We start from the raw sequence: 7,277 nt of genomic DNA on the forward strand, positions 1-7,277 counted from the left end.
TTTAAAAAATACCTAAAATTCTTCCAAGAGATAATAAAAATCTTCCAAGAGATAAAAAAAAAGAAACAATAACAAGCAAACAAACCCAGAGCTCCTCAATAAAAGAACTCCAGGTGGAAAGAGATGCCCTTCCCAGCCATATCGTCCAGTGTCGTTTTCATTTTTCACCAAGCTCCATGAAAAGTCTCCTCCCAGATACCGCTGCATACCAAGTCTTGAGCAATGCCTTGCTGTCTTTGCAAAACCCCAAAGAGCTAACAGTGCTTTCTTATTCTCTTTAGTTCTCTGGAGACAAGCTAGCATTTCTTTCTCAAAACTAAGTATATTGAGATAGAAGGAAAAAAAAGAAAAAATACAAAAATAAGATGATGAGCATATAATCAATAGACATTAGCCACAAACTTGGCTGGTATTTCCTCCAAGCTAGGGTGCCTCCTTCTATATGCTCTCTGCAAAGATGGGGAGGGGAAGGCTGCAGGAGAATCACACCTTCCCTTTGAAGGATAATGGCAGTGTTATGTGATGTGGTGAACAAGGGGGACAGCTGTGGTGTTTATGTGTTCCAGTGGGTTGTGGAAAGCAAAATGGTCTTTACTTCTACTATGAAAGGAGAATGAGAAGAGCCAACCTTTGTTAAACATCTACTATGGTCCTCTTAATCCTCACAGTAACCTAGTAAGGAAGCAGGCATTACTAAGCCCACTTTATGGATAGAAAAAAAAACTGAGGTTCATAGCCAACATTAATAATAGTAATAAATATAATTAAAATATAATAAAATGTAGGTGACATCATTGATTGAGTGACTTCTATCATATATCATGTTAGTAGTTACATATAGCAATTACTTAACATATTCTCTTTATTCATTTAATCAATAAACATTATGTAATTTACAATCAGTATGTGGCCAAACTATAATTTGAATGCAATTAAATTTCAATGTATATAGATTGAAAGCCTATTATAAAACAGGCATTATGCTAAGCACTATATTTGATCAGCAAAATCAATCTCCTTTTCAAGGAATTTATCATCCAGTAGCTGAGACCAGCAAATAAATATGCAATTACAATATCACATGATTAATGTTGGTCTAAAGGCCGATTTCTTTCTCCTCCAACATACTGAGCAATATTAAATCTGAAAATATGCTCATGGCTCCTCAGGCTGGGCTCCATGGAATTTTCCTTTTTAAAGTCATTGGGCCATGCAGGTTCCCCCGCTTACTGGGCACAGTGTAGTCCCAGGACAGGTCAGAGTGGCCATGGAGGTGGCATTGTGGTACCTGGGAATAGAAGCAGGCACAGACTTGGAAGTGGCTGGCCACGTGTGTGTGCAAGGGCTTCCAGACAGCTGAGCCCTTCTAGTGAACTGCTTGCCAAGGTATGAGTGAGCCCTTCTGTAGGGCACTGGAGAATTGGCTGGCCTGGGGTAGGGTAGGGCGAACAAGGGGAGAACTGGCGTGCCGTGGTTCACAAAGACAGGAACATAACTTTTCTTTCATTAAAACAATCTTGAAATTGTTGGCAAGCCTATAAAAAGGATTGGTTAGAGCTGTCTTGGGGCAGCTTTTCTTTGAGTTCAGTTTATTAATGTAGGTTTTTACATGGCTTTTTATTAAGAAACATGTGGTACTTTAGGCTATTTAACACCAAGGAAAAAGCTTCATAAAAAAACATTCTGAACACCAATATAATGTAAACTCGCCCTGCTGCATTTTACAGAAAAGCAAGTTATTGAAAGATTTGTGAACAATTTCTAATGTTTATTGACAAGATATTTTATCTTCATTTAGAAATATATACATTAATCCTTTTAAAAGGGAAAAGAAGAAGAATCTGGGTAGAAAAGGATGTGTGTGTGTGTGTGTGTGTGTGTGTGCGCGTGTGTGTGTGTGTGTGTGTGTGTGTGTTTTAAAGGAGGATGGAAATTTGATAAGAGATATACAAATACATATTCTCCCTCTCTCAAAATGCCTTATTGACCCTTTGAGGTGTTTTCTTAAAGCAGCTGAGGAGGATTCCTTATGTAGCTTGAATTTAGTGCAAGAGTCCATAACATGAGATCCTTCCAAAACTATTCTCTACAAAGAAATGCACACTAATTAGAAAAAGAACCTTGGGGTTGACCTTATTTGCCCATTGCTGGGCCCTGGTTCAGAGTGCTAGGCTCAAAAGCAAGAGAATCTTAAAGTAATAGTCCTCAGCCTGAAAAAACATCTGCTAGAAATAAGCCCCTCTTACCTTCTGCCAATCCTGCTACCTATCCTCAAGGCAGCCACCCAAGAACATCCACATGCCGGGAACTGCAGCTATGAACACTAACCCCAAAGACAGCATGCAACTGATGTGGGGATACATATTGGAGTGCTGGAGCTGAAACCAATGGAATCTTGTCCTGACAGGGTCAACTATGTGGCAATTTGTGCTAGGAAAGCCCTATATCAGTGGTTCTCAAATGGGGGAGACTTTGCCACTCAAGGACATTTGACAATATGTGGAGACATTGTTGGATGTGACAACTAAGGGGTGGGGGTGCTACTGGAATCTAGTGGGCAGAGGTTGGAAATACTAGTAAATATCTTAGAATGCATAGGATAGCCCCAACCACAAAATCTTATCCAGTCCTAACTGCCAATTAGGCCAACAAGGCTGCTGTGGCGATATCCTGCCCTGTGTTAATGCTGACAGATGCCTGATGGGGATTGGATTGGTGTACAGTGAAGTGAGGTATTGTTATCTTTTTCTGCTCTATCCAGAAGAATACCAGAAACTCACCTTGAACATACCTGAGAGTCCCGTGGGGGTAAGCAGTATAGGCTTTCCAGATACACGCATACCTTCTTTTATTGCTCTTCTCTTTATTGTGCTTCACAGTAAATTGAAGGTTTGTGGCAATCTGGTGTCAAGCAAGTCTTTAGGCAACATTTTTCTAACAACATATGCTCACTTTGAGTCTCTGTGTCACATTCTGACAATTCTCACATTTCAAACTTTTTCATCATTATTGTATTTTTAAGAAATTATTATTATTATTATTATTATTATTATTATTATTAAATATTTTATTGGGGAATCGGGGAATGGTGACAGACAAGTTGCTGTTCTTTTGTTCTTTAGTCTAGTTGTGGAGGATATCGCTTCACTGGCCCATGTTGGTATGATCATTGCGCTCTTCCCAAGTGAGGCAGTCGCTCACCAACCATTGGACAGCCGCTCACAGTGGCTCATGGCAGCTCACACTGGCTGCTGGCTGCTCTCGCTGGCTGTCAGCCACTCACGGTACCTCATGGCAGCCCACTGCAGCCCCACTGCAGCCTACACCATCGCCGGCGACTTGCAGCAGCCCAGCTCCAAGTCGAGCTGTTGTTCACCATCTTAGCTATAGAGGGCACAGCGTCACTGGCCCTTATGTGGTATTCGAATCGGGGCTCTGATGCTCAGAGCTGGCGTCCCAAGCTAACTCTTAACCAACGCGCCACTTGTCCGGCCCATTATTGTATTTTTTTATAGTGATCCATGATCAGTTACTATTGTAATTGTTTTGGGCTGCCACGAACCAAGTCCATATGTATCAATGAACTTAATCCATAAGAGTTGTATATGTTCTGACTACTCCACTGATTAGCCATTCCACCATCTTTCTCCCTCTCCTCAGGACTCCCTATTCCCTAAGACACAACAATATTGAAAATAGCCATATAAATAACCCTAAAATGGCCTCTAAGTGTTCAAATATAAGGAAGTTGCACAATTCTCACTTTAAATCAAAAGCTAGAAATGATTCAGCTTAGTGAGGAAGGCTTGTCAAAAGCCAAGGTAGGCCGAAAGCTAGGCCTCTTGTGCCAAACAATTAGCCAAACGGTGAATATACAGGAAAAGCTCTTGAAGGAAATTAAAGGAGCTCCTCCAGTGAACACATGAATGATAAGAAAGAGAAACAGCCTTGAAGAGTCAATTGATGGGGCTAACTTCTCCATATTGCTGATATAGAGAACGTTTTAGTGATCTGGGTAGATCAAACCAGCCACAACATTCCTTTAAGCCAAAGCCTAACCCAGAGAAAAGCCCTTACTCTCTTCAATTCTATGAAGGCCAAGAGAGGTGAAGAAGCTGAAGAAGAAAAGTCCTAACCTACCAGAGGTTGGTTCATGAGGTTTAAGGAAAGAAGCCATCTCCATAACATAAAAGTGCAAGGTGAAACGGCAAGTGCTGATGTAAAACTGCAGCAAGTTACCCTGAAGATCTAGCTAAGTAATTAATGAAGGTGGCTACACTAAACAACAGATTTTCAATGTAGAAAGAAGAGCCTTATACTGGAAGAAGGTGCTATCTAGAACTTCCATAGCTAAAGGGGAGAAGTCAATGCCTGATTTCAAAGCTTCAAAGAACCAGCTGCCTCTTTTGTTAAGGGCAAAGGCTGCTGGTAACTTTAAGTTGAAGCCAATGCACATTTACCATTCTGAAAATCCTAGGGCTCTTAAGAATTTTGTTCTGCCTGCTCTGCCTGTGTTCTATAAATGGCACAACAAAACCTGAATGGTACTACATCTGTTTAATCATGGTATAGTGGCTATTTTCAGCCCACTGTTGACACCTACTGTTTAGAAAAAAAATATTCCTTTCAAAATATTACTGCTCATTGACAATGTACCTGGTTACTCAAGATCTCTGATGGAGATTAGATTAATGTTGTTTTTATGCCTGCTAATACAACATTCATCCTGCAGTTCATGGATCAAGAAGTAATTTAAACTTTCAAGGCTTATTATTTAGAAATACATTTTGTGAGTCTATAGCTGCCTCAGATAGTGATTCCTCTGATGGCCCTGGGCAAAGTAAATTGAAAACCTTCTGGAAAGTAGTCACCATTCTAGATGTCATTAAGAATATTTGTGATTCATGGAACGAGCCCAAAACATCAACAGGAGCTTGGAAGAAGTTGATTCTGACTCTCATAGGTAAGTTGTTTTGAGGAGTTTAAAACTTCAGTGGAGGAAGTAACTGCATATGTGGTCTGAATAGTAAGAGAGCTAAAATTAGATATGGAGCCTGAAGATGCTGCAATCTCAGGCACAATAAATCTCAACATGATAAAACTTCAGTGGATGAGGAGTTGCTTCTATGGATGAGCAAAGAAAGTGCTTTCTTGTTATGGCATCTACTGGTGAAGATGTTGGGAAGATTGTCAAAATGACAACAAAAGATTTAGAATATTACATAAATTTAGTTGATAAAGAAGGGGAAAGTTTTGAGAAGATTGACTACAATTTTGGAAAAAATTCTACTGTGGGTAAAATGCTATCAAACAGCATCAAGAAGTCATTTGTGAAAGGAAGAGTCAACTGATATGGCTCGCTTCATGGTTGTCTTACTTTAAGAAATTGCCACAGCCACCCCAACCTTCACCAACCACCACTCTGATTAGTTAGCATCATCAACATTGAGACAAGACCCTCCACAAGCAAGAAGATTATGACTCACTGAAAGCTCAGATGATGGTTAGCATTTTTTAGCAATAAAGTATTTTTAATTGAGGTACATACATTGTTGGGGTTTTTTTTTAGACAAAATGCTATTGTACACTTAAAAGACTACAGTATAGTGTAAACATAATTTTTATATGTACAAGAAAACAGAAAAAGTTGTGTGACTCACTTTATTGAGATATTTGCTTTATTGTGGTGGTCTGGAAATAAACCCACAATATCTCTGATGTATGCCTATAATTGAGCAGCTGCCTTAGGGGAGTTGATAGGTGGTTCTGTTGCATTTTTGAAGGCCTTAGAATGAGACAGCAGAGACAAAAAAGTTAGGGAGGGAAGAAGATGTTTTGGGCTCTGAGTCCATGAGGTGAAAGGCCCCATATCTAGGATGGATTTGCAGTCCTAGAGGTAGCCATTTCTGTGATCAAGGGGAATATTCCAGTGCAAAGCACCATCGCCATCCAAGATGAGTGAAGGAAGACTGGATATAGAGGCTGTCCCCATTTCAGCTGTTGCTCTTCCAACAGTGTGCTCCTTGTGGCTATATAATACAAGGTGTTCTGTTGCTTCTCTGGTTGACTGAGGGGGTTGGTACTCGTGTCCTCAGGGAACAACCATGAACTGGGAAAGAGGAGAGCAAATACTCAGTTTACACCAGCTCAGGTCTTTCATTGATATAATCTAGCAATAAAATTCACAAACATTCATTCAGCTCCCACTATTAGCAAGACACTGTTCTGGATTCTGTGGGTGAGATATAAAGAGAAATGGATCATGGCCCCTGCCCTCAAAGATTCATTCTATAGTGGGAGAGACAGACATATCTCCCACACTATAGAATATAACTATAATATAAAACAGACTGTCAAAAGTGCTATAATAAAGGTAGTACAAGTCACATGTAGTGGGACAATGGGGAAGCAGAAAATAAATTTATTCCAACTGGAGGTGTGCAGAAAGACCTCAGAAGAAAATGACATTTGTACAGAACCTTGAAAGATGGTAGGACTTTGACAGATAGAGAGATTAGCATGTGTGCAGAGCTAAGAAAGTGCATGGACTGCTTCAGAAATCACAAGTAATCTAGTGTAACCAAAGCAGACAAAACTTTCAAGGGAGCTGTAATGAAGACGAGAAAGGTATTTAGAGCTGACCACAGAGGACATGGGTACAAAGATAAGGAGTTTGTTTTCTATCCTATCTGTAGCAGCAAACTGTTTGAAGGTATTTAAGCAGGGGAGTATACATATGATTAGCTCTTTTTTTTTAGAAAGAGAATTTTGTTAGTAGTATGTAAGATGGAATGGAGAGATGGGACGGTGAATAACCATACAGGAAACTTTAAAAGCAATTGATTTTTTCCCCCTTATTTTTATAGAGACCCTGAGGATGAAGCTGAAAGGCCCAGGCCATGTTTGAGAAGCTGGCAGAACAGTGTAGCAGATAAGAGCAAGAGCTCTGGAACTCTGTGCTCACATCCAAATCCTGACTGTGCCACTTGATAAACTGTTTGATATTAGGCAAATTACTTAATCTCTTTATGCCTTAGTTTTTTTCATCTGTAAACTGTAGTTAATAAACATAATTAATCATAATCTTACTTATAAGATTGTTGTCAGGAGTTTTAAGTGTGTTACATAAAAACACTTAGGATAGAATTAGAACTGATTATTAAATTTTCAGGAATTTTGAAAGTTGGTTGACATCACGTTGGTAGCATGAAATAAGCTGTGGTTGGAGTTAGTATTTACACTATGGAAATTGCCAAGGAGAGAGAGAGAGAGAGAGA

This window comes from Hipposideros armiger, unplaced genomic scaffold, assembly GCF_001890085.2.
Source record: "Hipposideros armiger isolate ML-2016 unplaced genomic scaffold, ASM189008v1 scaffold_896, whole genome shotgun sequence".
In the NCBI taxonomy this organism is placed as follows: domain Eukaryota; kingdom Metazoa; phylum Chordata; class Mammalia; order Chiroptera; family Hipposideridae; genus Hipposideros; species Hipposideros armiger.